Source organism: Pygoscelis adeliae, unplaced genomic scaffold (assembly GCF_000699105.1).
Source record: "Pygoscelis adeliae isolate BGI_AS28 unplaced genomic scaffold, ASM69910v1 Scaffold294, whole genome shotgun sequence".
In the NCBI taxonomy this organism is placed as follows: Eukaryota; Metazoa; Chordata; class Aves; order Sphenisciformes; family Spheniscidae; genus Pygoscelis; species Pygoscelis adeliae.
The window spans coordinates 2,753,391-2,777,824 of record NW_008824722.1 but is presented as its reverse complement, the minus strand read 5'-3'; the positions used below and the strand labels follow the sequence as shown (position 1 = coordinate 2,777,824).

Here is a 24,434-nt window from a genome sequence, read left to right as displayed (position 1 = left end):
TTTACATTACACCAGGGCTATAATCCATAATGAAATTACATGGGAACTTCAGAGTCATGTAGTGAAGCAGTGATCATAATTTCTCCTGAGATCATCTGTGCTATATAAAAATTTTATTTGACTCTTTATTCAATGAAAAAGATTACTTATCTAGTCCATATCTATTTGTGTCTCAAAGCAAATGAAATCTACATAAAAATTTAAGGCTTTTTCTTCTTCCAAATAAAATGCTTTTAAATATATTTGGATTAAATTTTCAAAGGATATACCCATAAAACTTTCCAAAGGAAACACAATAGTTTTAAACTTTTTAAAATTTAAATAATTAGAAATATGTTTTTTGTGACTATCAACTATTTTTAACAGAGGGCTCTTCGTGAACAAATTACTCAATTGAATAATGTTTGTATCATTTGTCAAATAATATATCAACCATTTTGTCATAAATTATCAGATGGGTATTACTCACCTACATCCAGATAGCTCCGGATTCTCTCAGTAAATCACTGTCATCTTTGGACAGTGGCTGATTTTAGAAAGTCAGCTTTTTACCTGGAGGTAAGCCTGATTCTAAAAAATCTTTATACTTAAATATGAGGGATGGAAAGATGTCTGGGCACAGTTCTGAATTTTGATTGACTTCAGTCACCCCCAAATTACAGATATCTTGTAGATGCACACTGAAGTGCCTTCTTTACTTTTTTAAAAATAGGTAGTGTAACAGAAAGCCAGATGACAGCTCGACTTAACAGTGTTGTCATGAATCTGATATTGTGCAAACTGCAAGATCACAACAGTCCTTATCTAAGTGTTCTGTATGCAAGCACACATATACATATATTTAAGTGTAAGCATATGTTGAAAAGTGTACTTTTCATCATTTTTTCACTGGTTTTATATGACACTGCCATACCACTTTGCTATTTTCAGATAAAAATTCTATGCTTTTTACTTTCCTACACTTAAAGAAACCAAGCAGAATCATATTTCAATGATTTATGGGTCTTGCAATAAAGCTGTGTGTGGTTTTGGGTTACTCTTTTATGGTGTAATTAACACTCACAGTGCTGCATTATGAAATGTCTTCCAATTGAGAAGGGCTTACTAAACTCCAAAGAGTGGTACGGCTTTTGTGTGAGTAGCTTTTGTAGTTGGTTGTTTCTTCGCTAAATGTAGACAAACAATAGGCTATCTTATCCTCCTGAAATTAATTTCTTTCAGTCTTGCTAATGGTACTGTGGAAATTTTTTGTGTTCTATTGAAGATGTACTGCTTCCTCAACACCTGCTGGTCTAAATTACTTGGAGACACTGGGAGTATACTTGCTTTCACAGGTATTTCTAACAACTAATTGCCTGTGAAAATTCATTTGGTTATTTGCAAGTTGAAATGACAGGAAGTGTTATGAGAGCAGTAGGTGAAATATATTCCCAGCTCACCCACCTCTGGTTTTTAATTCTGTTGATTGAGCTTTAGCGTATAGACTCTATTGCTGCTCCACTGACTGCTATATCAATAATTAAATAATTCAGATTTTATTTCTATATGAAATTAACTCTATGCTATATTGCATGTAACGCTTATGGAATGGTGGAATGGTATTCAATTTTATAGTGGGAAAAATTATTCTAGTTAATTGGAAGGAATAATAATGGCATGTGCTATCCAGAACTTCCATCATTACACTTCGTATAATCAAAATCACATAATAACTTCCATCATTACACTTTGTATAATCAAAATCACAGTCTCATTTCAATTGGCATAGTTCAACAGAACTGTTATTCCCCCAAAAAGTCCTGTAGGATACAAATATTTTGTGGCCATGTGTTCCATGTCATCACATTCCACCTAACAACTTTTGAACAATTAGCTTGTTAGCCAAGGATCCCAGAGTACACAGAGATACTTTTCTCAGTTAGTCTGGCAGCAAAGCCACATAGATCTCACTCTTTTCAATTTATAACCTGTGAGAATTAGTATTGCCTAAGAAAAATACAGAAAAAGAATAGCCAAGATAAAAAAGTTAGATTATACTGCAGTGTTTAAATTCTTGAGGACATAAAAAGACTATCTTACAATTGCAAAGAAATGCCCCCAAAATGGACTAGACTTACCACATATGATTCAATATTTTCCCAATGCAGCATTTAAAAGAAATATTTGATTTAGTAGAAGTTATGAGACTGTGAAATCACCAGTATTCTCTGTTGTGTGCAAACTACACTTGGTTCCACGCTTTATAAATTAGTGCTACAAGATGTTGCACATCTTTAGCATTTATTCGTCCTAGACAGGATATAGACAAGTTGTCTATTTCCTGCTAAGTATTCTTTCCTAATTTCAATTGTGAATTAAATCAGGCATTTTAAAATGATACCTCAAGCATGTTTTAAACAATACACCAAAGACTTATTTTTGTATGACGTACATTCTGTCTATATTCTCACTTCAAAGGTGTGTTGATTGCCTGAATTTTATTGTGAATTACCTACCTGCTATTCATAGTGCAATGTTTAAATAGGCTTTTGGTGGATCAATATTTTTGTAGGAACTACTTTTGCCATAAAAATGAAGGCTTCCACTCTTTTAAGAAAAATCTGTAGGCAATTTTTATTACTTTGTCATCACTTTTTCACTCAGTAACTTTGGTTAAGCTCTATAATCCCTATTCATAGGGCTTTCGTCTATTGAAGAAGACCAGTTAGTCATGTGCGCTATTTTAAATTCATATAAAGGTTTCCTCTAAAATGAATCATTCATTGTGACTACGTAATTTCTTCATAACGGAGTGTATAATATGTGCTACATCCAGGTGTCTCAGTTAATATCTAAGCTGCTGGTTTCAGTGGCACTTCAATGCAAATGCAGACATCCATTATAGCTCACCTGCTTGTTTAGGTAAGCTCAGGGCATATCGTCCATTTTTCATGCATTCTACTTTCTGCAGGAACCTAACCTGCATAGGAGGGCCAGAAAGCAGCTGTGGTACACTCCAGGCAATTCCTTCCTTGAATGGTTGGCAGGTCAGACCCAGTGGTATGGCTGTGTATGTGTTGTACTATTGAAATGTAGTCTGAGAAATTATTTTCAAAAGGATATAGGATTTTCATGGTTACTCTCATAGTGTTACATGATTAATTATCTCCTGCTTCCAAATCAGAGGTGGTGAATCCACACTGTGCTACACTATTTCATTTTATAACTTGGCTTTTTACCGTCTAAAGGATCTTTGAAGCACCACTTTTTATTTTACTACGTAGATATGCTTGCAAAAATAGATGACTTCTCAGGTAATGTGGTCCAAATCTATAGAGAGTGCTTTGAAGGTGAGCAACCTATTCCTGAATTTGCATTTGCTGAATCCGTGTATTAAGAGGGAAAACAGTGAAGAGAACAGAGCAATGAAGAGACGTGCTGTCATTGTCCTGTCTTGCTTGCATTGCATTCCAAACTGATTGCAGCTCAGTTAAGGTCAGCAATTTAATTCTTAAGAACAGGGGTTTACAATGATCCTGGCTGAAGTCTTAGATCATAACATCGCTAACAAGGGTTCTCACTTAGAGACTTCCCTCCCTTTTCCCTTTCTTACATAAGTTTGTTTGTAGATTTGGCTTGAATTGTTTTCTGTGTCTTTCCCTTTTTATTGCAAAATACATATATACTTAACAATATCTCCAATTTTATATTTTCCTATCTTTTCTTTTTACCTTATCTACCTCTTTCTGTACATTGCCTGAAAATTGAATTTTTGGAAGCTTTTCAGCACTCAAAGGTCTCATATTATCCGCTGGCTAATGTTACTGATTTCTTTATTGATCTACTATCTTCTTTGTCTGTCTTCCATTTTTAAACTATCACAAAGAATATCCATCCCTTTCTTTTAATGGTTAGACAACAATGAGAAAATTGTTCTCCAAAATAAGCACAATTGATGCCATTTTTTGCTTGGAATTGCTTATTTGATCTGTCAGTCATTCCACCAATTTCAAACACAGCTAGAAAATAAAAGTTGGACTAGAAAAAATAGAACGGGGATGAGTACTCCTTAGCCTTATACAGTCTAGGACAAGACTATAAATACAATGAGACTTCTGCATGTAACTTCTGTCATACTTTTGAATACTGCATTTAAAACACAATGGTTTTATGCATGATTTAGCAACAGAACAAAAATACCATGCCATATTTGCTTTACTAAAATGTTTGAAAGGCAAAAATATTATTGTATGCAAAGAAAGAGTGATTCTGTAAGCAAAAAGTTACAGATATTTTAAAGGAGGGAAGTATGTGAAAGGAAAATAAAAATTTTTGGTGCCTCAAACTAAGCAGATATCGTATTACAAACATTTTGTTGGTTATTTTCCTGAAACAATTCTATGTTTTGCGCCTAATTAAGTGCAGTTATAGTTTTCATATGATTTTCCATTCTATGTAGACAATAAGCTGGATGGGATTGCAATCACAGTAACAGAAACAGCTGTGTTACAGCTCTAATTTTGAAGGAAAAACAACTGTACATCAAAAAAATAATGAGGCTGAAGACAACTGGCTCACCTGTTTGAGCACGTACAGCAAAAAACTTCTATCTCAATTGTGTCTGCACACCAACCAGTGTCAGTCAAAGACAAGGGCTAGCATTAAAAAGGCTAGAGGAGAAAGTAAATAATTATATTTAAAGTATCTGAAGCAATCATTAAAACATGCACACTATGACACCATCTAACACTTATCATTCCTGTCCCCAATTTTCTTCTCTGTCATTGTGTTGCCCTGTGTCATATCTAAAATTACACTGTAAATTCCTTGGGGGGCGAGTTTTGTGTCTTAATTTATTTTGCAAACTGCCAGCAGTCTTGGGGTGCTGTATAATAATGTGCTGGATCTCATTAGTTTCTGGATATATTTTGATACAAGTAACAGCATGCGTTTAGTTTGCTAACAAGGTTAGTCAAAATCAGGTTTTTTTCCCATTATTTCCTGTTACCTGCTTCTCTCTCTGTGTAAACCTGTGTGCACGCAGACATTCACACAAATACCTCTTTGTAGGATCTCAGTCCTGCATATCTGTTAAAATAATATAGTTTCAGGGTTCAAATGGACGGTGTTTCTTTTCTGTATTTCACTGTGGCTCAAGCTTATAAGGAGACACAGGTGCTCAGTATCTCAAAGGATGTTCTCAGCAATTCAGTCTGCTTATCCCTAACTCAGGTAAAACTTATGATGAAACCAGAGCAGCTACAGCCTGTAAATCCATGAATGCCTGCAGTTTCTAGTCTCAGATCTCAGCTGTTGGCTCAATGGGAGATTTGCCTTGTGGGGTACTGGGTTTCTTTATCTCTCATTGACTTCAGTGAGAGTTGAAAGGTGCTCAGCAGGTGATGGCAGGTACCCGTGGAAATTTAAATGCTCAGATCACTTTGAGTATCTAAATATTAACACTGAGAAAGAGTAATCCTATCTCGGGAGTGATAGGAGGCATTTCATCCTTATACCTGCCTATCAGTAGGCTGTGTACTCAAAATGGGCAGTTGTGCTTTCTCTTCCCTCCCCCTCAATTTGGTGATCTCATGGAAAAAAAATGTTTTGGGGGCTTTTATAATTTTTTTTTTCTATTAAATTGGTTACAGAGTGACTCCCTGTGTGATCATGAATTGAATAGACTGGATCTGAATATTAGGCCAAGGATGGAAAAAGTGGAAACTAGTGGTAGCATCCTGCCATTAGGTGTTTTTCAATATATTTTGAAACTGCACCCAGTGATAGAGCTGAAGGAGAGATCTCACAAAGTTCTGATGATTTATTTGCTTAACTGCAGATGGGAAGACTACTTTAGTTAGAAATTATCAGCATGTTGATGGTTCAGACAGTTTTGTCAGATCACTGCCTAGATATTAGACTGGTTCATATATCTGGAAATTTTCTTTGCTGATATTTCCCCTACAGAGCTCCTGGGTGACTCTGGATTTTCAGAAATGTGAAATAAATCAATTAGAAATTTGAAAATAGCTGAATCTTCTACTGGTAATTCAGAAGGCCTTTGGATCATCTTTTCATTCTAAATACAGTTTCATAAGTTTATTTCAATTTCTTGTGATACTGTATGAATTTGCAAGTTTTCAACAGTCGCTTTAAGGTATTTTGTTATTTTTTTTCCCTTCTTGACAAATTTAAAAATATTATCAGCATCAATGATTAGTAAAGTTATAAGTAGAATCCAGCCAATTTCCCAAGATGATATAGATCTCATCCATCAGTGACTATGGATAACTAAAGAAAACATTTGTTACAGGATGCTCTGTCAACTGTTGTTCTCTGTACTGTGGTACTTACCTTCATTTTTTTTGTTCACATTCAAGTTAAAGCCAAAATGGACGGTATTGGTAATTACTTTTGCATCAGGATTCTGTAGATCACTTTCTCTGCATGTAATGAAAACCAGTAATTTGCACAACTCTAACGTAGTAGCCACGTTAGTGCCTCCCATAATGTATTCAGATTTTTTTGAAGAGTATGTATACTTTTTTGATCTTAGTTCTACATGTTTTTTCTTTTTTGCAATCTAGCTTTTTTAAATTCAAATTTTAGATTCAAGACCAAAATATTCTAGAATCAGAGTCTGTTTACTTAAACTGCACTGCTTCAGGTGATCTGTAAAGCACTATGTAAACTGAGGCCCAAGTTAGTATTTCCTCTGCCTTTCCTTATGCCTGTTGAATGTGCTTACTGAAAACATTGCAATGGTGTTTATTAATTCTGTGATACAATGAATTTGTTTCTTCCAGGGACAATCTTTGTTTCTTCAGAAGAAAAGCGACAGCCTTGAATTTTTTGTAATCAAATTACTCTCATCTACAGATTGCACATTTTCTTCCTAGAAGCACCAGTTCCTTGAAAGCAAATTCACTTCTTTGGGTAACAAAAGAGTTGGTGCACTTCCTTCCTTTAGATTCAGATAAACCCAAATACTAGTGGAATATGTTCTACTTTAATAAATGTAGAGTATACTGTTTGTTCACCTAAATAATGCCACTTAAATTCAATTGCATCTTGCAGTACAGTAACTCTTTTGTACCACTATGTCATCTGCATCTCCCACTTTGAAGATGGAAGATGGTTATACAGATAAATAAAATCAGAAATCAGTAGGAATAGTTATTATTGATACTCATTTGACTTAGTCACTGCTGAATAATTGAAGACTGGGAAGAGTTTGCAAGCCTGGATTCATTAGCTCATTTAATTCAGCCATCTAAAAGTTATTTGTCACTCTGTTAGTCACCAAAACTCCCTTGGTAACTATGAAAGAGATGCTGCCAGAAGGTTCATCACTTCCATCTTAAATATCTACAGAGGAATCCTAGGCAACGAGCTCAGTCAGCCTGTTTTAAAGATGACTAAATTTAGGTGAAGAAAAAACCCTTCCTCTGCTAGTGTATGTTTGTTAAAAAAAAAAGGCTTCAAGATTGACCTCAATGGAACAAGAACTGTGTCCAGTGAGCTAGATAACTGGGCTCGGTTTTTTAGTATGTTTTAATTAGATACTAATGGATTCTCACTATCTGACTGTAGAACTCTATAGTTAATAGAAGTTTGTCATTAGAACTTCATCAAAGGCTTTCTAAAAATATAAATAAGTAATGTCATCTGCTGTTAAAATTTGTAAGTTTCACTATAATATCCACAAAGTTAGGTGGGTAGTTTTCCCTATGCTGTACTATGCTAGTTATCCCTTATTAAATTATTGCTATCCCTTAGAGGCATGTTCTGAAATACTTCCTACCTACTTATTTTTTTAGTGCTATTTCTCATTGCTAATTACCTGGAAAGATGTAAGTGACATTTGACCCAAATCTTAAGAGTAAAAAAAAGTGTTTTCCAATCTTTAAAAAGAAGCTTGTGGCTTTCTTCTGATTGACATGAAATTTTATGTTTTGTATGATGAGATAGCCTTAAAACATACATGAAACCATAGATCAGAACCTCTCAGACTCTTTACAGTTCAAAATGGGAGGAAAAGAAAGGGCAAAGAATGAATTTAAAAACTCAACCGCTTGCCCTTTTGTCTACAATTTATCCAGGGCCTGAAACAGCCCACACAACTTAGAATAGCTAATAAGACAGTTGCATGGTTGTGAATCGCTGAAATGTAGTATAACCTGCTTTGTACTCCCCAGACCAAGTTCATCCAGAGATGTTCCTAACATGCCAAAGAGGTAAACAGGTAATGGAAAGCCCGGTACTCCCAACAGAAACATTACCCCAAAATCCTCTTCCTCCAGTTCTTCCTGTAAGCACAATTCCTTTTCTGTTTACAAAGAGGTTAGAGTGTGCAATGAAATTTGGCTCCAAGCATACATGGTAAAAATAGACTTTTGTCCCATGAGTGAAAGCCTCTACTCTGTCCAGAGCTGCAATAGCAAACACTTCTTTGTTGAAAGACAGAAGTACACTATTCCCCATCCCTCTCTCAAGAGGATGAATACTGGCAGTATAAAAATGACACTTTTCTATTTCAGCAACTTCATATTTCTAGTACTTTGCCTTCAGAGTTCTGCAGATAACTCACTAAGTGCTCTAGGCAATGTTGATCAAGAAAGTTATGTAGAAAAAAAAATATTAACCAGAATTCATGGTTTACATTTTGCAGATCTTAACTGGCTTTGTGTAGAATGCCAGTGAATAGTGTTTTGTTGTTTTTGAAATGATGCTTGTCTCCAGTGAAAAGAAATCAACAGTGTCTAAGCACTCTTCAAAAATCTACTGTGTGATCAAGGACAAGAAATTGAAGCGAGAGCCTTACCAGTATATAATGTTGCTCTGTGCCATTATTAATGACAGTCTTTGAAAAACAATCTTTAAGTAATACTTAGTATTTGTAAAGAATTTAAAAATTAATTATGTCACTACATTAAAATGTGCAAGTTTATATAAATTGATGCAATATCAATTGTGGTAATAAAACTACTTAATTTATTCTGATGACCATTTTAAGAAAAAATGTAACTGTTGATATAATATTTTCAATTTATTCACAAATTTGAGAATAGACAAGTTCATTTTATATTTTAATTATCTACAATTTTAGTTTTTATTCATTTTCTTGATGTTTTATTCCATAGTTGGCCTAAACACTCAGATGAATACACCACCTTATCAAATAAGGGGACTTTCTTTTTTTATAAGCACAGGGGTGCAACTACTTTCTCTCATCTTCACTGGAGAGATTTGCAGAGAATATTCCTCAAGAAATTGTATTTGTAAAATCTGATTTGGACTGAAGTCACCTCAGCAATATCCTGTTTCCCTTTCACTATCTCACCAGCTGAGATCAGCTACATAGGGTTTAATAGATAGAGTTATGGGGGTTTGGAGGTCAATCATTACCACTAAAGAAGATTTTAAAACTCTGAGACAGATTATTTCCCCATTACCTACGTTGTGGGCTGGCCAGGGGACAGGGATCCTGCAATGGGAAAAAACTGAAGTAACACCCAGACAGGCCCAGTGCTTACCCATCCTTCTTACTCTCATCAGTCTTATCAGCGTTATATTGGCACTCTGAAATTGTGGTCATCCAAAGGTTGCTTGAATTGAATTATGAGACAATAGAAACTGACCCAAGGTCAGAAAGGACAAACAAGTTCAATGTCTTGAGCTGAGCCATCTGGTCTCATTGCTGTAACCGATTTATTAGAAAACTCAAGTTTTTGCCTGGGTAGGACCAAAGACTGGTTGCAGGGCATATAAACACCATATTGTTTAATTTATGAGATGGCAACTTAATAGTGTGTGGCAGATTTAGTAAGGTCTCTAAGTAAATAAATAAATAGCTTCTGATCAGCCAAGAAAAAAAAAAAAAGAAAAAAACCCCACAACACAAAACCATCACAAAATGCACTGACTTTTCCTTTATTCATTTCCAGGCACCATTTAGTTCAATGCATAAAAGAAGGGAATTGCTTGAGAAGAATGAAAATATTCTAGATGACAAAGTCAGAATGTAAGACTCAAAGAATAAAAGCAACGTTGTTTGGGGAAATGCCTAGGGTGGCAATTTTTTCCAGCTCGATGAGAGATTTCTTGATGCACATTGTTGTAAGACAGATACAAGTTCTCAAATTTTTTGTGGGTTTTTTGTTTTGAAAAAAAAAAAAAAATCAGTTCAATATTTATTTACATGGTCATGTTTGGTGATAGAAATAGGTATGAGTGGAGCTGCCTTACTGTTACTTTAACATGCAGGACAAGAATTAAATGTGTTGATATGTCATGAACAAATTCATATCCTCTTCTGAGGAAAAATCCAAATGATACAAGTTAAATATATTAACACAACATTTTACAAAAGGATAACTCATGATATATCATTTATTTCCATGAGTTATAAATGACCTCATAACTCATGAGTGACGGAGCAAAACAGAGCTGGGAGTTATGAAAAGTCATCAGTAGAAATAAATGGTGTATACAGAACCAGCCTGCTCTACAAGTTCTCTTTATGGAACACCAATTTTCATTATAGACTGTGCATTGATGGACTGTAATATTTCGTATTAAGTGCTGAAGCAACATTAGTGCCTTGGTTGAAGGGTGAGTGCCTGGTGGTGTTGCCAGTGGTTTGGAAGTAAGTAATAAGCATGCATGTAAAGATAAGTAAAGGGTTGTGTTGCATTTTTCACCCTTGCTCCTGAAACTGTTATTACTAACACAGGCAAAGAGGAAATAATTACAGATAGACAAGAAGGAGGAGATTAACAAATTGTTCATAATTTTTGGTAAATTCCTCGTCAAACAGTACAGAGATCCTGTTTCGCAGAGTTTGCAGACAGCCCTGTATCAAATACAGAGGAAACGGTGGAAAGCAGGTGGAGCCAGAGGAGAAATGAGTAATGAGTTTAGAAGAATTTGCTTTCATCCTACTGGCTGTAGAAATTACCAGGAAAGAGAATAAAATTCCAGGTACCTTGTAGGGAGCTGAATTGTCTTTGTGTATATCTCATACTCCTACAGTGTTTTATTAATACCAAAGAGTTTCCAAATGGGGAGCTCAGTTACTCTGTCTTCTCTATGAGGTAAATGGAAATAACTCACCTGAAATATGGCTCATCCTCTAAAGGAACCTATCTTTGTATCTTGATTATATAGGAAATGTAGATGACTTAACTGAGCTTCAGTGCCTCAAAAGACACAACAGCTGCGCAGCTCAAACTGCGCTTCAGTATGATGCTCTGCAAAAATGACTACTGCAAAGTATACACAAAGGGTGAACAAATGTGGGTAGAGAGGTGAGGTAACTTTGGCCAGTTCAAGAATTGTGGGTGCTGATTGCTAAAAATGAGAGGGTTAAAAAAGGAAAAAGTTATTAAAGCTGGAGAAAGCTGGCTTATAGAGAGGCATGACAAAAAAGAACTTGTTCTGTATGGCTTCCCAAGGAAGAAGTGACTTGCTTATGATCTAGAAGTACAAGAAAAAAATATACTAAGTGTTAAAATACTATTTAAGCTAGCAGAAAAAATATCTTGTAATAAGAACTCCTGGCTGGAAGCTGAAGCCAAACAAATTCAAGTGAGAAATAAGACACAATTTCACAACAGCAATGGTATTTAACCTTCAGAGCAAAAAGCCAAGGGCAATGTTTGATTCTCCATCTCTCTGCCTTCAAATCAAGACTAGATGTTTTTCTGTAATACGTTAAACATAAACTACTGAGCTGAGTACAATTGAAAATGAAATTTAATGACCTATGATATACAGGGTCAGAATAGATGATCTAATGGATCCTTCCTGCCTTGAACTGTATGAAAAAGTTAATGGAGCTGCACCATTTTACAGAGACAAAGAATTTGTCTTTCATGTCCATTACTCAGCACTTTTTTCTTATTTTTTTCAGCTGGCCTGTGTAAAACCATGTAGAACTGGCTTTCCTTTGAAGGTTTTATTCCATGTATTACTGCACTGAGATACAGAAGGCCTATCAACTCCTCACATTAAATTTGTTTTGCAAAATTATTTCAATTTTCTAAAAGCATTAATGCCATACTCATCACTAGTTAATGCCAAACAAATATGCTTGGCAATAGGGTCTTTGCACTCACATGTTTGTGCCCCTAATTAATTCAGATGTAATCATTCACTACATCTTCATTCCCATATTTCTCCTCCTCTGTGTCTCTGAGGTTTTTTTGGTAATTAGAGAGTTGGAATTACGAATTCTTATAGTCTGGTGGGTTTTTTTTTACCTTCTTTTTCTCACCTCATCTTTAAGCAGAATTTTATTCTCATGTCTCTTCTTGCCCTGGAGGTCTGTACAACCTCCCTAGTGCTATCCTTATTCTTTTTCCTATCTAGTAGCTTAATCCCAGATTGATTCATTATATTTCTCCGAGGCTCACTATAGCAATTTTTCAGTTCTGATTTTTCTCCTGATACACACGGCTCTGCTTTCCCCCCTGTCTCTTTCATGTTTTTGTCTTCCAGAAAGTCTGGAAGCCCTGTGTTTAGAATTAATATCCTTCCTTGGGAATAAATCATGTTTCTCATGTAAGTACTACACTGCCATGCATTTGATTACCAGATGTTCATATTTTGAATATCATATTTCTGTAATAGCATCTCCAGAAACAGTATCCTAGTTACACACTGGATATAGAGGCACCCCATGAATATTTTATAACTCTGCTCATGGATGATTCTCCTAAAGTGTCTTTTATAGCTTAGTTTCATGGTGAATCAATTGTCCCATTGTTGAACAAGTTCTTTTTAACCATTATCATTAGTTCTAAGCCTCAGCTCTCATTGCTCCAGTATAAATAATTATACACTCTTTTTCTTCTTGTGAGAGTATCTCTAAAAAAAGGGGCCTTATTGTCACTGTTTTGGTCAGGATCTGAACTTTCTAAAGGACAGTGGGAATTCTAGTTTTGGGTGGTGGAAATTTCAGTAACTGACTGAACTAGTGAGTCCTTTTAATTCAGTGTCATAACTTTGATAGCAGGCAGTGCCAGATGCTTGACTGGAGAGTGAAACAGTTGTTCAAAGGGAAAGTTTTTATTTTTAAAACATGTCAAGCACTAACAGGCTTACTTTTTAACATGCAGCATATCTACTATTTATACATTAATATTTTTCTTTTTGATTTTTGGACCACTCTAACTTCTCCTGATGCCTTTTAGAAAAGAATATTTCATTAGTTGTATTCATCTTTGAATTGTATGTGGAAGGTGTGAACTGACATGCATATCCCAAACCCAAGTATATGAAAATTATTTCCTGTCTCTAACAGTTAAGGAGGTATACCTCTCTCCCAACATCAAATTATTCTATACGACGTGAGGTGTGTTTGATAGTTTTCCACTGATTTCTTCTTGTTGCAAAACTCAGTTACTTAAAATTGTAGAAGATTTAATTCTATTTATTATCTTCTCTGCAGCTGAACGATTTCAAAGCCTTGGTTCTCTGAAGTTTTAGGTTATATGTACTTTTAACACTTCTGTCAATTGGCAAACTTATTCCTAAATGTGTATTAGGCATGAAAATTTTAATAGCTAAATCTTTCAAATAGTAAAACCTTTAACAGCATGGCAGTTTGGTTCTGGAGTAAGATTTGGACCAGCAGACTGAGAGAAATGACAGTCTCTAAGAAATTCTTTATTCTGGTCCTTCTTTTAGAATGTTTGGAATTGAAGGAAATTTTAGCTTGTAAACCAACTGTGGAGTAGAAAATAAACTGTAGATAAACTTCAGATGTGAGCTGAAGCCATTGTGGTTTCTTTTTAATGGCTAACACAGTTAGAATCTTGCTTGTTATCAATTACAATTGCTAACACTTGAATCTGTGGGGGGAAAAAGACATAATTTCCCTACCATTAAAATTTAAGCTGCTTTCATTTTGCAGGATTTTAGATAGTGGGGTGCTTTTCATTTTTACTAAAATGTCTACAGGTTTTTGACATTTTAATCAAAATAACTTCATTTACTAAAATGTTGGGGAAAATAGGTTTTGGTGAAACAGTCTTTGTGGAAATAGCAATAAATGTTGAATTAAAAATGACAATGTTAAGGAAAACTATACATAACAGAAAATACTGGAAACATGGACAGTTTTAACTAACTTTCAGGGGGAAAAAAAAGTATTAGAATGTAGACCCTGAAAACCCTTACATACATAGTGGCAATAGAGATAGAGATAGAAAGAAAAATTACAAGTTTGAAATATTCTAAGTTCACCTTTTTATATAAGTTCATAAACAAGAACCATTATAATCCATGAAAAAAGATTAACAATTTTTTCCAAAAAGATTATATAATTCTTAGATCTTTTTGAAGATTTATATTATCCTTAGATTAAAAAAAAGATTTGACAGTAATGCCTAGATCATCTCAAGAACTCAAACAGAATCAGTACTGATACTTGTCCAAACGTTATCTCAAGTAGGGATTTGAGAGCTATGAGTATGCAGTGAATGCTGCCCCAACAACATGAACACAAAGTGAAGGGCATCCCCAAGTTACATAGAGGCTGGATCTGCTTGTGAGGATGCTTCACATTATTATATTACATGACACTGTTCTACTTTGTGTAGAAGGTTCCTATAACCATCTTTATGGCCCATTCATTGTGGACATTTAGGACAAAGCAGGACTAGCATCACTAACCTAGAGTATAAATTCTGCTGCTGCCTGAAGCTCTTACTGAAATGTGATGAAACAAAGACTGAAAGGATTCTGAGTCCCTGAAGAGCAGAGATTGGGCTGAGACCATGGTGTTCCTGTCCATCCACTTTCTTTTAGATTATTTCTGATCAAGATGCTATTTTTTTCAAAACAGGGAAAAATCCTGAACCAGATAATCAGTCATATTATCATGGGAAAAGGTATTCTTTGATGTATTTTTCCTCAGTAATAGCAGAAGGGAAAAATAAACCATCTCCTTATCAGAATTAACATACAATTTACACCATGTAAAAATTGGATTCCTGGAACAAAGTAAATTCACATTTTTCCTGGTGTGATTGTCAGAAGTGTTTCCAGTATCTCATTCAGACTTCCATTTCTTCATCCTAACATTCTACTGTGTCATTTGCCATCATTCAGGAGGACAGGTAAAGGCACAGAGCAGAAGCATAAAACTGATGCTCAGCTCACCCATAAACTCAATTGCAAACTCAACATCAGAAAAGATGTTTTCTTGAGTAATTTTTTTTTTTTTCTGATTTCAGTATAGTTGTGGAAAGATATGATTTTGCAAGAATAAAGTATTATAATGGAAAAAGATGAAGTGCCTGCCTTTTTCCGACCATGCATATGGGTGTAAAGCTAATATTCAGATTTAGCACATACATTAGTATTAGGGATGTGTTGATAAAAATATGATACAAATTAATTCTGTAATATTCCATATCACTTTTTGTATTTCATTTCCCCATAAACAGAGAATAGCAATACTAACATGACCACTAATACCAGTCAGAACTCCATTAGCTAGTATTTTGGTATTGTGCATTCAGCATTTTGTAGGAGAGTTAAGTTAGTTAAGTTAAAGGGATGCTGATGTCCTCTAATGCAAACATACCTACCTGTTGGATGATGTGATCTAGGCTTACCTTCTTTCTCAGTCTTTTTAATACAGTTGTAAATATGAGAGGCTTGAGTATGTGTGGTAGTCTGTCAGATAATTGTTAGAGAAACACCATTTGCTTGAAAAACATTGTGGGAAATGTGCTTAATTCCACCACTAAGAAATAACACCAAAACCTGAAATCCTATGAGACACTTATTCTCCAGTCCATTTGTGTATGTAAGTGTAAATATACAGGAATGGTGAGATTGTCCACTGAAATATATACTTAAAAGGAAACCCCACTGAACATTTCCTAATAATTCTTAGCATTTAATTTAATTTTTTTTAATTGTGTTGGACATCAAGCTGATGTTTTTATAGAACTACATGTCACAACCACAAGATCTTACTCCTGTTTGGCAACACTTTTCTTCTAGCTATCCTTTGGTTTTTTTTCCCAGGTGCACTACTTTACATTTATCTATACTAAATTTCATCCACTGTGAGAGTTTGCAGTCCTTCCACGAAGCAGGGCAATTCATGTCAGTGCAGGCTATCTGAAGCATGTGCCAGAAAAGTTCACGTAAAAGTACAGTTGTTTGGGAGAGAAGTAGAGTTCAGAGGCAGCTACTTTCTGCAGTAGGTTTTCCATCTCTGGCAGTGGGCAGTCATACAGATTATATTTTTCCTTTGGAGAAGTAACTCTTGAAATGGAGTAAGTACCAAGGGAATGCAGATTCACAGCCTGAGTTTTTTGCATTTTTTTCTTTTTCCTATTTAAAAAATGTAAATGGAAAGTACTGTTTTCAGCATTTCCTTTTAATTTATAGCAGTTCTTCACCAGGATAATAAATACCAAATTATTTACTTCAGAGGATTGAGAGGATTACTTAGTTAATGTTTAAAAGGACTTTGAAGATAAAAAGCACTATTGAGCTGCTTAAGACTTACTGAATAGTTAATTATCTAAAGGTCCCATTCTCCCCCCTACAGGTTATTTCTACGTAGGGGAGAGTAAACTCTGAGCTTCATTTCATGACTTTCAAAGCCAGGCTTTTTAAATATTATTGGTTTCAAAAATTTGCTTTCTTAGTGGCTTGAATCTGATTCCTTTGAAGTCAATGGCAAAAGTCCAACATATTCCACTGAAGCATGATGTAGCTGTTCAAAACAAGTTGAAACAATGGTTAGAGCCCCTGTCCACATTATTTACATTTTGTCTTACTTAGTCTGTACATATGTATATGTGTTTATATATACATACATATATACACTCACATGCACATACATACATATATACACTCGCACACACATATATATATGTGCACACACACGGTGGTTTGCGGATGAGTAAGATATGTTTTTTAATTTGGGACTTCAGGTATATGGAACTCATTCCTTCATAAAAAGCCACCTCTAGAGAGACACACTGACCTTGCTGGGAACCTCCACAGCCAAAATGGATCCCATTACAAGATCTGAACAGAACAGATGAATGATCGTAGCAACAGTGGGGAAAAAATAGCTCTCGAAAAGGCTCCATCTGGTTCCTGTACTCTGGCCGCCTCACAGCTAACACAGATACTTCATATGAAGAAATGGAGAAAAAGGAACAAGTTTCTGAACCCAGCATTCGGAGTCAGCCCTTGTCCACAATAGAATCATTGAAGGTAACTACCAGTCCTTCCTTCAGTATCTTAACTGTTAAAAACATCCTAAGTGATCAGTGTAAGGTAAAAGTTACTCTGTATGCTGAGGACAGGAATCTCCCTTTGGACTAAATAGTTTGGGAAATACTGTTACACACATATCAGATCTTTACTGTAGAAGACCAACCAATACATATACTTAATTTTGCAAACATTAAATACCTCTTGATTCTGGTATGACTGATTAGGAGTCAGATGTTAAGTATTTGTTAACACTAGCATAATTATGGGTTAAATTCATCAATATATGCCATTTGAGAAAAAGTCATGAGAGTTATATATTTAACTGGAGTTCATAATTGATTTCTCCCAAAGATAAAGAACAGTATCTCAATCTGAACTCATTTAAATTTGACCTTTTAATGTGCTACAGCAGCATACTATCTTATGCTTTCAGCTGTGTTGGCTCTTAAATCAGGGTCTAGATGTAAAAGGTCATGCTGAATTCTTGAGCTACATTTTTAACAAGAACCACTCTTAAGTTTTTTCATGATTAATACAAAGAACATGCAGGGATCGTAAGAAAGAGTAAAAGAATGAGAAGGGATTTGATTAACAAATTGGCCTCTGTATACACTATTCTGTTTGCGTACACTAATCTGATGACAGGAAGCACAGCTAAAGAAGTGATGGTTAAAACCCAATGCTATGAAATAAAAAATTAGTTGATCTTTCTAGTGAGAATGTAAATCTTGAGTTAAAAATGGAATGTTTGGCCCATATGTGTCAGACATTTCCAAAGTAAAGAAGTTCATTGTAAGTTTATGGTTTTATGCTTCTAAAATATTCCTCTCCCACAGGATCTCATGAAATATGTGTGTGTTTACAGGAAATTGTGGAAATAGTGACTCATCTTTTCAATAATTTACACAGGATAATTTCTTGAAAAGCAAGATCAGCAGGAGCTTTTTTTCCTGATTGCAAAGGATTTGGTTAGCTACCTCTGGATACTCTCAAAACAAGGAGAATTTTCAAAGTAGACTCTAAATGATGTTTGCTCTTTGGCAATACAGTTTTACTAGTAGTTGCTCCAGTCCTCTAAACCACAACCTCATATCTGTTACTAGGATTTTTCAAAACTTCGTTTCTGTCTGATGTTATACTTTCCAAATGCTCTTGTACGTAAATGTCACAAAATGCTCCCAACACTTAGAAATCACTCAGGTTTCTCCAGCTCTTCTTGTGGTATTTGTACCTATTGTCTGTAGGTCATGGTGTTTTTCTTAAACGTGATTTGAAAGACTGAAGGCAAGTGATGGTCAATGCTTCTAAAAAGTGATCGAAACCTAAATTATATGTTCTATCCTTGAATACTACAAAAAGGAATGGAATGATGTCACAGAGGGAAATGGAACATTAAACATTGTGACACTGCTAAGTTCAATTTAAGTGGACCAAGCAACAAATAGGCTGTGTCAGAAAAAGCTTTTCACACACATACACACAATTAACTGAAACCCACCCCAATTACCAGCCCAGTGAGGCAGCACAGTGAAGCCCAGGGACATGTGACACTCCCTCTGACCAGTCTCTGTGTCAAGATCTTGGGCAGAAGCTCAGCACCAACGCATAGCAGTTCCACCTCAGGCACTCTGCTTCTACACTGTGTTGCGTGTCCACATAACAATGTTCCCCCCCAACCCCAGCTTCTACTGCCAAATGACTTTACAGCCAGATGCTGACACAAGCTGCCAATCAAATCGCAGTACACCCTTTCAGCAGTTTCAGGTACGATTCTCCTGTCAGTTGTTGATCCACGGCCGACACCAAGGCTCATTACACTCAGATCCTCTTTGCATTGTCATGTCAGCCATGGCTCATTATGCTCAGGCCTTGTTTGCAGTGTCCTCTTGGCCATGGCTCTTTATATTCAGTCACTCAGGCCTCGGTGAAGGCAAAGCCATGATGGCTACCATGTCAAATGAAGGATATTGTCTATATACCTCCACTCAAAGTAAGCATTTATTCCTGTCAGAGGGTAGTTTATGAAACTTTGGGATGATTTTCTATATCATGTTTCTGCATCCCAAATACTGGAGCTGCCTGTGGATGGTCTAGTCCATGATGGAAGTTACAAGACCTATCTGGGTTCCTCCAATTCACAGCTGGAAACCATAGCTCCAAGGGGAACAGGAATAACGTGTAAGCAATATGGATATGATGCCATTTTTCCTTGGCTGCATCCCCTATTGCAGGAGCTGCAAGAAGAAGGGGGATAGAGTCGCCACAACAGATAAAACATACTTCCAGGATATTGTTATAATGATGTCAGAAATATAATGAACTCTTTGAAGTATTTCTTATAGACAGCCCTGCAGAACCTAACAATATTTTCATAATGAAGAAAATTCAGGAGCTTCGTTGCTAAAAAATAGAGCAGGTTCTTGCAAATGCTCAAACATAACATGATGTCCAGCATAATGAATATGCTAAATGAATAGCCACAGGATACAGAAAATGTTCTACAAGTCTGCTCCATTAATTTTCTAAGAGAGTGAGAATCTGCTACAACACTGGAATTTTCTTTTGGGATTTTCTAATTTAAAGCTTATTGTAGTTTTCATTTCATTCTGAGGCTGCAAATAGTAGCTAATGAAATTTGACCTTATAGACAAAGGGTGAAATAAATAATATTAGTACTGATCAATTAAAAAAGCAAAACCAATAAGCACGCATTTTAAAAGTATGTATGTAAAAAGTACATTTCTAAACTGCAGAAGTATTTTAAATTCTTGCAGTGACCTGTATGACCTTCTCATCAATATGCCCCACATGAATAATGCAGCCACCCCAAACCCATGCCATTAAAAATCGTAATAATTGTCTGACATGCACATGTAACATTACACTGGGGATCAATTTGGCCCAGAGCGTTCCATTAAAACAGAAAGTGAGTTTCAAATGTATATGTTAAAATGAAACATCAGCTATAATGAAAAAGGAAGCAGAACAGAGTGGGCTTTAGGTATTGGTATGCATTTTCCTTTAGAGAACATTTTGCCACGCTTGTACTGTACATCATGCCATTCTATATTTGATGTACAATCAATCCACATTTTATTTTGCTTTTAAAATTATCCTATAAAAAGTACAAGGCAATCAATGTACTGTGCTCTAGAGAGATGCTGGTATTATTTGAATTGCTATTGCTATTTAATATTTAGTTTTCAATAAAGCCTTGATTATGGTCCATTGTATTAGCTACCATACAAGTACTTAGGAAAACGTGGCCCCTAATCTAAAGTTCAGCATCTCTGTTTGAATTATGAAGCTTTGGTAAGCTTAGAAAAAGACAGGTAAAACACATTAGAGTGGCCTGGTTATTATTTGTTCTTCATATGTTACCCTGAACATTTAGAGATTGAGATCACTCCACCGTCTTGGCATTCTCGTATCAGTTCATATAGCAGGATACCTAAGAAATCATTCTACTGGAATTAATATTTTTTAATTGATCCTAAAGACCTTTGATACTGCACAATAGAGTATTGGACTTTACATAGCTTAAAAGGATTGTCTTCATAATACTCTGCAGAGTTCAGCCCCTTACTTTAGCAGTGAGAAATTCAGTCACAGCTAGATGAAAACTAAAAAACTACTACTGGGTGTGTTTGCCTTTTGCCAAGCACAAAATCTGCCCCCATAGATGTCCTTGACATGAAAAATGTATTCCAAAGTGTGTAAGAGGCAAAGCAAGAGTGGATCAATCATTGATTGACCTAGAAGGTCATTTAAGATTTCAAAAATCCTGGACACGTTGGCTTGACCAAAGAGTGCAGATGAGAGTTCTATTAGTGCATTTATGTAACTTTAGTGGGGTTACCAGTGAGGAAAGTGTACATGGAATTTTTAATGTGTCTGTGAAAGTATTGTGAGGCAGACTTATTCCCAGGAGACAATAAATGTACCCTTTGGATTCCTATGTCTATAATGCCATCGTGGCTACTGTGTGCATCAGTATTTTTAAATCTCAAATATGATCAATTGCATAAAATGAAGACCTACATTTATGCACTTCTCCCCACTGTAAAGTATTTATGAGTTGAAGGAGGCAGCCAATGCTTCACAACTTGCCAATCTGCGTGAGGCTTTAAGGACATTTGTAATAAAGTAATGAGTTGACGTCATTGTACATGTGCTGCAACTAATTTTATGTAGCCTCACAGTTTTATGTTAAAACCAAATTTTTAGTCCATTTATTCTGCACTGAGTAAAACAAATTTACTCTTACATTTCCTTGCTTCCTTCTTCAAATTAGGATATAATAAACAATTCCTTATTTTTTTGACAGAAAAAGGGCAGATTTTATATAACAAAACAATACAAATTTGTTCTTTTCCAGGCTAACATGGTACACACCAGATTTCAGCCTGTAGTGAATTTTGTAACAAAGTGGTAAACAGGGATTTGGAAGAGAAATACTGACAGGTCTGTTACTAGCATTGTAATATTTTGGAATATGAAAAGTTTCTGAAACTTCCCATCATATATAATTACAGTACTTACAAAAGCATTTCCCAGCACAGAAAAAGGCTAAACTTAGTAGCAGCCAACCTGTCATTCTGCCTCCTTTTTCAGCATTCCTTTTTTTTTTAATGAGTCTGTACAGGCACCTGAAAAATCAGGTGCATAAATTAACTACCAATTAAGGTATTTAAAAAAAAAAAAAAAAGAAAAATTTAATTGCTAGGTTTTATATATAAGTCCACTCATTATCATGCAGTATGCCTGCATGTTTATCACATAGCAATTACTGAGTCTCCAAAGAAAAGTGATTGTTGTGGTTTAACGTCAGCTGGCAACTGAGCACCACACAGCCGCTCGCTCACTACCCCCCGTCCCCTAGTGGGATGGGGGAAAGAATTGGAAAAGTAGAAGTGAGAAAACTCGTGAGTTGAGATAAGAACAGTTTAATAATTAAAATAAAAAAGTAATAATAATACTAGAATATACAAAGCAAGTGATGCACAGTGCAATTGCTCACCACCCGCCGACCGATGCCCAGCCAGTCCCCGAGCAGCGGCCCCCCCGGCCAGCTTTCCCCAGTTTATGTACTGAGCATGACGTCCCATGGTATAGAATATCCCTTTGGCCAGTTGGGGTCAGCTGTCCCGGCTGTGCCCCCTCCCAGCTCCTTGTGCACCTCCAGCCTTCTCAGTCGGTAGAGCATGGCAAGCTGAAAAGTCCTTGACTAGTGTAAGCACTGCTTATCAACAACTAAAACATCAGTGTGTTATCAACATTGTTCTTGTCCTAAATCCAAAACACAGCACTGTACCAGCTACTAGGAAGGAAATTAACTCCATCCCAGCTGAAACCAGGACAGTGCTGTTTTCATTGTGTTGCAGTCCTGAAACTGGATATAACATGAAGCAAAAGAATTTACTTTCAAATTTATATGTCAGTGGGTACAGTTGAAAGAATGTTATCACAATTTAATATAGCAAGTGCTTAATTATTTCTGTATAACATTTCCCCCCCCATTTAATATCACTGTCTGTCTGGAGTGGCTGTTGACCTAGTTTTCAATTAATTGCAGTGAGAATACAAAATTGCCTTTAAAGCAATGAATTTTTTTCACTGGATTACCCATGACAGCTGAAATGGTGAATTCATAATTGATAAACTTTGTTGCCACCATCAATAGTGAACTGGCATTATTACCCAAAATCTTACAAAACAATAATGGCATCAGAAAGTATACAGAATGTTGAAAATAGGACTGCATAGAAGAGAAATAGGGGTCCTGTGAAGAGAAAACTTCCTACCATGGTACAGCCCTCAGACTATTATCCATTATTGATTTTTCATGTAGGCAGCGATGAAGTTGCAACAAGAAGTCCGAGGGCAATCAAGAGAGACTTCAGGGCCTTGGGACAACTGCTTAAGGGATCAGGGGCACAAGTAGCGTTCTCCTCTGACCTTCCAGTTGCAGGGAATGATGAGGGAAGAAACAGGAAGAGCCAGCAGATCAATACCTGGCTCTGAGCCTGGTGTCACCAGCAGAATTTTGGGGTTTTTGATCATGGGTCGGTCTACATGACATCAGGCCTGCTGGCGACAGATGGGTTACACCAGTCTCAAAGGGGGAAAAGGATATTTGCACAGGAGTTAGCAGGGCTCATTGAAAGAGCTTTAAACTAGATTTGAAGGGTGAAAGGGATAAAACCAGGCTTGCTAGAGATAAGCCTGGGGGCGGCACACCAATGTTTGAAGGACAGTGTGCTAGTGAAGTCCTTCAGTCTGCCGTCTCAGTGGAGGTAGGGGATGGAGATCCATGCGGCAGCAAAGACTCATGGCTTATTGATGTGTTAGAAACCACGGAAGTGCCTGAGAATGGTCACATAGGAATTAGGGTTTCTCCTCCCAAAAAAGGTGGCGGGATCAATAGCCCAACTGAAGTGCATCTACACCAATGCACGCAGCATGGGCAACAAACAGGAGGAGCTGGAAGCCATTATGCAGCAGGAAAACTATGATATAGTTGCCATCACGGAAACATGGTGGGGTGACTTGCACAAGTGGAGTGCTGCAATGGATGGCTATAAACTCTTCAGAAGGGATAGGCAAGGAAGGAGAGGCGGTGGGGTAGCCCTGTACGTTAGGGAGTGTTTTGGTTGTCTAGAGGTTAATGATGGTGACGACAGGGTTGAGTGTTTATGGGCAAGACTCAGGGGAAAGGCCAACAAGGCAGATATCATGATGGGAGTCTGTTACAGGCCACCCAACCAGGATGAAGAGGCAGACGAAATATTCTACGAGCAGCTGGGAGAAGTCTCACAATCGCTAGCCCTTGTTCTTGTGGGGGACTTCAACTTACCAGACGTCTGCTGGAAATACAGTACAGCAGAGAGAAAACAGTCCAGGAGGTTCCTGGAGTGTGTGGAAGATGACAACTTCCTGACACAGCTGGTGAGGGAGCCAACGAGGGAAGGCGCCCGCTGGACCTGTTGCTTGTGAACAGAGAAGGACTTGTGGGTGATGTGATGGTTGGAGGCCGTCTTGGGCAGAGTGATCACAAAATGATAGAGTTTTCAATTCTGGGAGAAGTAAGGAGAGGGGTCAGCAGAACGGCTCCCTTGGACTTCTGGAGGGCAGACTCTGGCCTGTTTAGGAGACTGGTTGAGAGAGTCCCTTGGGAGGCAGTCCTGAAGGGCAGAGGA

The 24,434-nt window shown here is 36.5% G+C and overlaps 1 protein-coding gene across 1 annotated transcript in view; it reads left to right on the top strand.

Moving 5' to 3' along the window:
• Positions 1-17,136: 17,136 nt before the first annotated feature.
• LOC103916288 (heparan sulfate glucosamine 3-O-sulfotransferase 1-like) overlaps positions 17,137-24,434 on the top strand; it is a 115,206-nt gene continuing 107,908 nt past the window's right edge. Inside the window, exon 1 of the mRNA XM_009323259.1 lies at positions 17,137-17,232. The gene's annotated coding sequence lies outside the window, so the exon portion shown is untranslated. The remainder of the gene's footprint in view (positions 17,233-24,434) is intronic.